This window comes from Triticum urartu, chromosome 5A (genome assembly GCF_056163025.1).
Source record: "Triticum urartu cultivar PI428250 chromosome 5A, HENAU_Tu73, whole genome shotgun sequence".
In the NCBI taxonomy this organism is placed as follows: Eukaryota; Viridiplantae; Streptophyta; class Magnoliopsida; order Poales; family Poaceae; genus Triticum; species Triticum urartu.
Window position 1 is genome coordinate 655,735,709 of NC_141877.1, and position 8,625 is coordinate 655,744,333.

Below are 8,625 nucleotides of genomic sequence, written 5' to 3' on the forward strand. Positions count from 1 at the left end.
TTGAATCTTCTCTGAATTCTTTTATGTATGATTGGTTATCTTTGCAAGTCTCTTCGAATTATCAGTTTGGTTTGGCCTACTAGATTGGTTGTTCTTGCCATGGGAGAAGTGCTTAGCTTTGGGTTCAATCTTGCGGTGTCCTTTCCCAGTGACAGAAGGGGCAGCAAGGCACATATTGTATTGTTGCCATCGAGGATAACAAGATGGGGTTTTTATCATATTGCATGAAACTATCCCTCTACATCATGTCATCTTGCTTAAGGTGTTACTCTGTTTTAACTTAATACTCTAGATGCATGCTAGATAGCGGTCGATGAGTGGAGTAATAGTAGTAGATGCAGAATCATTTCGGTCTACTTGTCTCAGACGTGATGCCTATATACACGATCATACCTAGATATTCTCATAACTATGCTAAATTCTGTCAATTGCTCAACAGTAATTTGTTCACCCACCGTAGAATACTTATGCTCTTGAGAGAAGCCACTAGTGAAACCTATGGCCCCCGGGTCTCTTTCTCATCATATCAATCTCCATCACTTTATTATTTCTTTGCTTTTACTTTATTTACTTTGCATCTCTATACCAAAAATACCAAAAATATTATTTATCATCTCTATCAGATCTCACTTTCGTAAGTGACCGTGAAGGGATTGACAACCCCTAAGCACGTTGGTTGCATTGAGCTATTGTTTTTGTGTAGGTATGAGGGACTCGAGCGTAGCCTCCTACTGGATTGATACCTTGGTTCTCAAAAACTGAGGGAAATACTTATGCTACTTTGCTGCATCATCCCTTCCTCTTTGGGGAAATCCAACACAGTGCTGTCGGTGTACTAGAGTAGGGGTACCCTAGTATCCCGAACTTGTGCACGGGCAGTCGCAGCATCCCGCGGCAAGGCTTGCCGAGTGACCGCCAAGACCCTCCGCGGCTACTTTGAAGACCATTCAAGAACAAAGTACTCAAACCAAGGCCCCGGCAAGAGGAGCTGGCCGGGAAGAGACAAGGCCCCGGCAAGAGGAGCTTGCCGCGAAGGCTGACAAAAGCATTCCAAGACCCCGGCAAGAGGAGCTTGCCGGGAAGGCCATCCAAGGCATACCAAGAAAACTTGCCGCGACGCGCCACGCGTCCCGGCAAGGCCCGGTGAGCGACAAGCTCCCGGACGCGACAAGACAATGACCGCGGCAAGGCGCTTGCCATGGCAAGCCACCCCTCCGCGCCCGCGCTCCGGCACACCCGCCACGTGTCGCTCTGGGGCCTTCCCAAAGCACACGTGGCAGGAGGCCGTGCAGCTAGGGGTGCGCGGTGGCAAGCAGGCGCTGACAAGACAACCATCGTGGCAAACGGTGACGTCCCTAGCGGTCCCTTTCGGTACTGTTTAGGCGACACAGACGGGCATTTAATGCCCTTGTCCCCTGCCGTCAGGGTTAGGTATGATAACACTGTAGCAGGTAGCTGTGCCTACGACAGCGCCTTTCCATTTTTGCCCTTGACCTCCGTTGCCATATGTCGGTAACCCCTTGAGCATATAAAAGGAGGCCCGTGTGCAACGGGGTGGGGGAGGAGGAGCCAGTTCCAGCACTCACGCTCGGTCTTGCTAGCCGCCGGTGCGTACTGTAGCACTCCGCGCTCCCGAGCTAGAAATCAATACCAAACCACAAAGCAGGAGTAGGGTTTTACGCATCCGTGCGGCCCGAACCTGGGTAAATCGCTCGCGTGCTTCGCCTCGATTTGCTCTTTGCACGGCCTCTGCCCCCGCCAAACCGAAAGGGACCCGATCCGCCGGTCCCATAGGTGTCCGTGGATCAGTACCCCGGCATCATTGGCGCGCCAGGTAGGGGGCATCGAAGTTGTGTGAACCAGATCCGGCGTTCTCGCGAGCTAGATCTTCTTCATCTTCATCAACATGCCGCCGAAGAAGAAAGTTTCGGAGGCAGCTGCTCTGTCCGCGCCGAGCCAACCACCGCCGGAGCAAACGGTCGGTGGGGCAGCCGCCGGCGGAAGGGCGGGCGTCGACGAGGAAGCCCGCGGTGCTGCCAGGTCCAAGGACAAGGCTGCGCTGCCCATCGGCGGCGTAGCCGGCTCCCACAATGACCGGGCGCACTCCAAGACCTCGGCGTCCGTGCATGCACCGCGCCCATCTCAGGAGGTGCGGGACCGGCAGCGTCATGGTACTCACGGTACCATGCATTCGCTAGATCCAGATCGAGCTGGTGGATCTCGGAGCGCTCAAGACCACCATGCACGTCAACAAGCCGGCGCGAGCGACACACGGTCGCCTGGACGGGATACTGCTCCTTCTAACATAGTTAGAAGTCCGAGCATATCCCGCTCCTCGCGCCGTTCGCCACCGCCGCCCGCCACAGCAGCAGAAGCTCTGGCGCGAGCTCAGCTGCTCCTGGACTACCCTCCAGCGGCGGACAAGATCGACGACTGGAGGGCCACTATCTAGAGTCTCATCGGCTTCGCCAACGGCGACACTCCTTGGCAGCCGAGCATGTCGCAGCCGCAGCGAGTCAGCCAGGCACGAACCAGTGGCGACAAAACTGGTGGGGGTGCAACTACCGTGCACTCTCCACCCCGAAGGCCAAGATCGCCGACTCGCCGGGTCCACCTCGACAGCGACTCCACCGCGTCGTCAGATCCGCGAGCTCGTCGCGATCAGTGCCAAGTTCTTCAAGAACGACAGCAGGAAGACGCTCGTACTCGCATCGAGCGGCGAAGAGAAGCGCGACGTTAGTCAGACCAGCGTGCTGGGCCCTCTGTTGACATGCATGCGCCAGGGGAACCAGGCGACTTGCCGTACACGGTAGGTTGCCCTGCGTTCACTCGTGAGCTGCGGCAAGTCAAGTGGCCCAGTACGAAGAATTTCAAACCAGATGTACCAGAGAAGTACGACGGCAAGTCGCATCCGTCGGAGTTCCTCAGCATCTACACCATCGCGGTGCAGGCTGCTGGGGGGCGGGACGACAAGATCCTTGCCGACTACTTCCCGTTGGTGCTCAAGCCCAACGTCAGGTCCTGGCTCATGCACTTGCCGGACAACTCCATATCCTCCTGGGCTGATCTATGCCATCAGTTTGTCGGCGCCTTTACAGGCGGCCACAAACCTCACGGCCAAGAGAGTGATCTTCATCTGCTCGTCCAGAAGGAAGGAGAGCCCCTGCGCAAGTACATTCAGAGGTTCAGCCGTGTACAGTACAACATCCCAGACGTCCACCCCGCCGCGGTCATCAGCGCGTTCCATCAGAACGTGCGTAACCGCAGGATGCGGGAGGAGATGGCGATGCGCAGGATTAGAGACGTCAGTGAGCTGTACGCCCTGGCCGACAAATGTGCGCGTGCTGAGGAAGGGAGGAGACTCCCCGGAGAGAAGACCGGAGCGGAAGGATCTGACAGTGAGGATGCTACCCCGGCAAAGAAGAACCGGCGGCGCAACAACAGGAAGAAGCAGAACAAAGAGGTGCTGGTCGTTGAGCAGTCCGGCAGCGACGGCGGCGCCAAGCAAGCCAAGGTCAGTAGCCCCGGCAAGGAGGTTGCCGCGTGCGCCAACTGCCAGGCTGTGGCAGCCGCCGACAAGCAGGACGGCTCCGGCAACCAATACTGCAAGATTCACCGCACCAAGGGCCATGACCTCCAGAGCTGCAGAAAGGTCGAGCAGCTTGTCCAGCATCAAAAAGCTGAGTACGAGCGGCGCGACAAGGAGAGGGCCCAAGGGGGTGCTGGAGAATCCGGCAAGAAGCGCGCCGGACAGGGAGGACGCCGCGGCAAGGCCAAGCAGCGGCAAGGAGACAGACCCCCCCCGCGGCCGCGACAACGATGAAGACGACGAAGACGACGAAGGCATGGATGATGTTGAGACCAGTGAGCAGGAGTTTCAGAAAGCCACAGAGGTCTTGTGCATTGACGGTGGTGCTCCTCTGCATACTTCGCACTGCCAACTCAAATAGTGGGTGCGGGAAGTCAATGCGGCAGAACCACCCGTCGAATCGCGCAAGCTTCTGAAGTGGTCCAGCACGCCTATCATCTTTGATATTGAGGACCACCCTGACTGCACAACTGCGGTCGGGTGTTTGCCGATGTTGGTTTCACCAACCATCCGCAACCTCAAGGTCACCAAGATGCTAGTTGACGGCGGGGCCGGCTTAAACCTGATCTCCTCCGCTGTACTCCAAAAACTCCAGATCCCCGACAGCGAGCTCGAAGAGACCGGCACATTCCAAGGAATCAATCCGGGAAGGAGCAAGCCGAAGGGGAAGGTCACGCTGCCGGTAACATTTGGCAGCGAGCTAAACTTCAGGACTGAGAAGGTCACGTTCGACGTTGCCGATATTCCATTGCCTTACAATGGGATACTTGGCCGTCCAGCACTCGCCAAGTTCATGGCGGCCTCTCACTACGCATATAACATGCTGAAGATACCAGGCCCGATAAGCGTCATTTCTGTCCCTGGCGACAAGAAGGATGCTCTTATCTGTGCCGACAAGATCTACCGGGAAGCAGCAGCCACAGCAGATCGCAATCCACTTGCCGCTGAAGCTCCCGGGGGGAAGAAGACCAAGTCTGGCAAGAGTTCTGATGCCCACTCCGGCAAGCGCACCTCTTCGGAGTGCTGCGCTGCCGTCGAGGACGCACCATCGAGCTCCACCGGCAAGCGCAAGAAGACGATGGCAGCTCCGCCAGAGACAAAGAAGGTATCCGCCAAGGAGGACGGCACTGGTGGTACCTTCACCATCAGTGCCACGCTCGACCCTAAATAGGAAAGCGCGCTCGTTACTTTCCTGCGGGCGAATGTCGACGTGTTTGCATGGCAGCCGTCAGACATCCCCGGTGTTCCCAGGAAAGTGATTGAGCACCACCTTGCCGTTTGTCCTCATGCGCGGCCCGTCAAGCAGAAAGTCAGGAAGCAGGCAGTGGAGCGCCAAGGATTCATCACAGAAGAGATCAAGAAACTGGAAGCAGCAGGCCTTGTCAGAGGAGTGCTCCATCCCACGTGGTTGGCCAATCCTGTAGTCGTGCGCAAGGCAAACGGGAAATGGAGGCTTTGTATCGATTTCACCGATGTTAACAAAGCTTGTCCCAAAGACCCATTTCCTTTGCCGCGCATTGACCAGATTGTTGACTCCACCGCCGGATGTGATTCGCTTTCATTTCTTGACGCATACTCAGGATATCATCAGATCTTCATGGCAGAAGAGGATGAGGAGAAGACCGCATTTATTACTCCATGTGGCACGTACTGTTGCGTACGGATGCCTTTCGGATTAAAAAATGCTGGTTCGACATTTGCGAGAGTAGTCCACGTCGCTCTTGAGTCACAAATACACAGAAATGTGGAAGCCTACATGGATGATATAGTGGTCAAGAGCAAGGACAGAGCAACCCTGATTCAAGACTTAGACGAGACCTTTGCAAATATGCGCAAGATCAGCCTCAAGCTCAACCCAGAGAAGTGTGTGTTTGGAGTTCCCTCCGGCAAGCTTCTCGGGTTCTTCGTGTCTCAGCGGGGAATTGAAGCCAATCCTGACAAGATCAAGGCCATTGAGCAGATTGAAGCACCAAGGCGCGTCAAGGACGTACAGAAACTTGCCGGTTGCGTGGCTGCTCTCAGCAGGTTTATCTCTCGGTCTGCTGAGCGCGCCCTGCCGTTTTTCAAATTATTGAAAAAGGCAGGTCCAATGAAATGGACTCCGGAAGCGGAGGTTGCGCTGCAAGACCTGAAGAGATACCTGTCCTCCCCTCCAATACTTGTCGCACCTAAGCCACAAGAGAAGTTGCTGCTATAAATAGCGGCAACCAATCAAGTGGTTAGTGCTGCGTTAGTAGCAGAGAGGGAGGCAGATGATGAGCCAGCAACCGCGGCAAGCGCATCTAGCGACAAGCAGGGGGCTTCCCCGGCAAGCTCTGGCCCCGACAAAGATGAATCTGCGCAGGTGCATGAGGGGATACAGAAGAAAATGGTGCAGCGCCCAGTTTACTTTGTCAGTTCCCTTCTGCAGGGGGCTAGGTCAAGGTACTCTGGTGTGCAGAAATTGCTTTTCGGCCTTCTCATGGCCTCGAGAAAGCTGCGCCATTACTTCCAAGCACATGAGATCACAGTTGTCACTCGCTTTCCGCTGAAGAGGATACTGCAGAATCCAGAAGCGACAGGCAGGATTGTTGAGTGGGCACTGGAACTGTCAAGCTTTGGCCTCAAGTTTGAAAGCACTTCAACTATCCAGAGCAGAGCATTGGCAGAATTCATAGCAGAATGGACGCCAACACCAGATGAGGAAACTCCAGAAACGAGCATCCCCGACAAAGAAGCAAGCAAAGAGTGGCTGATGTACTTTGATGGTGCCTTTTCGCTGCAAGGCGCCGGCGCTGGCGTGCTGCTTGTCGCACCCGCCGGAGAGCACCTCAAGTACGTAGTCCAGATGCACTTTCCCAAGGAGCAAGCAACAAATAATACTGCAGAGTATGAAGGCTTGCTTGCCGGTCTCCGGATCGTGGCAGACCTTGGGATCAAGAAGCTCGTTGTCAGGGGTGACTCACAGCTTGTCGTCCGCCAAGTAAACAAGAGTTATCAGAGTCCATTGATGGAAGCCTACGTCGACGAAGTGAGAAAGCTAGAAGAGCATTTTGACGGCCTACAGATGGAACATGTTCCAAGAGCTCAGAACGCCATTGCCGATGGCCTGTCGAAATGCGCTGCACTTAAGTTACCTGTGGAACCAGGGATCTTTGTGCTTAAGCTGACTCAGCCGTCCGTAACGCCGTCAACTGGACAGAGCAAGAAGAGGAAGTTGGCTTCTGGTGACCATTTGCCTCCAGAGCTTCCCGAAGCCGCCGCCAAGAAGGTCCCCAAGATCAACACCAAGAGTGCTGAGGAGCAGTCTGCTCCGACAAGCCCTAGGGTTTGTTCCGTTGTAGCAGAAGCTCCCGACAAGTTTTGCTCCGGCAAGCTTGCCGGGGAACGTCACGCTCCGGCAGACCCGCAGGTTCTTGCCGTAGAAGCGGACGTTCTCGCAGCCACAAAATTGCCTTTAGTCCTTGTTGTCGAGCCACAAGCTCCAGCATGGGCACAACAGATTGTCCATTTCCTTCAGACAGGAGAACTTCCCGAAGAGCAAGAAGAAGCCGAAAGAGTAGCCCGACAGTCAAGTATGTACCAGTTCGTCGACAAGACACTGTACAGAAGAAGACTCAACGGTGTGAAATTGAAGTGTATTCACCGGGAAGACGGACAAAAGCTGTTGGCAGAGATACATGGAGGCATATGTGGACACCACATTGGCGCAAGAGCACTCGTCGGCAAAGCATTCCGGCAAGGTTTCTTCTAGCCAACAGCCCTCCAGGATGCAACTGCACAAGTAACCAAGTGTGAAGCGTGCCAGTTCCATTCCAAGCAGATACACCAGCCAGCTCAAGCTCTCCAGACGATCCCTTTATCCTGGCCATTTTTGGTCTGGGGGCTCGACATCCTCGGCCCCTTTCCCCGAGCTGTCGGGGGCTTTGAGTACTTGTACGTTGCAATCGACAAGTTCACAAAGTGGCCGGAAGTGGAACCAGTGAGGAAGGTGACCGCACAGTCAGCCGTCAAGTTCTTCAGGTCGATTGTTTGCCGCTTCGGGATCCCTAACAGGATAATCACCGACAACGGTACACAATTCACGAGCCGCACCTTCATGCAATACGTCCAAGATCTTGGCGCCAAGGTCTGCTTCGCTTCTGTTGCTCACCCGAGAAGCAACGGTCAAGCGGAGAGGGCAAATGCTGAAGTGCTGCGCGGGCTCAAGACCAGAACTTTCGACAGGCTGCACAAGTGCGGAAGAAACTGGATCGAGGAGCTACCGATGGTTCTTTGGTCGATCAGAACGACGCCAAATCGAGCCACTGGACAGACACCTTTCGCTCTAGTCTATGGAGCAGAAGCAGTTATCCCCACGGAACTCGTATACGGATCACCTCGAGTGCTCGCTTATGATGAGCTTGAGCAAGAGCGGCTGCGACAAGATGACGCGCTGCTCCTTGAGGAAGACCGTCTTCAGGCTGCTGTGCGAGCTGCTCGCTACCAGCAAGCTTTGCGCCGCTACCATAGCCGCAAAGTTAATGCCAGAAGTCTCGAGGAAGGCGACCTTGTTCTTCGGTGCGTTCAGTCCGCCAAGAATTCCAACAAGTTGACGCCGAAGTGGGAAGGCCCTTACCGGGTGAAGCGAGTCACAAGGCCCGGCGCTGTCCGCCTTGAGACCGAAGATGGCGTACCAGTGAGCAACTCCTGGAACATCGAGCATCTTCGTAAGTTTTACCCGTAAGGCGCGGTTGTCGGACCCCGTCCGGCAACCACCCTTTTGTACAAGTCTTGCCGCTGTTGCATGTAATCCTTTGTACAAAGCCAGGCGCAGACCCTGAGCACAAGTAAACGAAGCACTGACACCCCGGGGTTATAGCATGCATGCTAGGTCGAGTCTCGTCCTTGGTTAGGGTTGATAGTGCCTAACAGCGGCTAACCCCTAGCTTAGAGGTCGAGTGTCCGTCCCTTTGCTTTCCTTTCGTTCGCAGGGCTCGCATATCCTGGCCAGACCGCTTGAGGACGAAAAGGAGAAGAAGGGCGCGCCGGCACCTGGGCCCCGGCGAGCCAGCGTT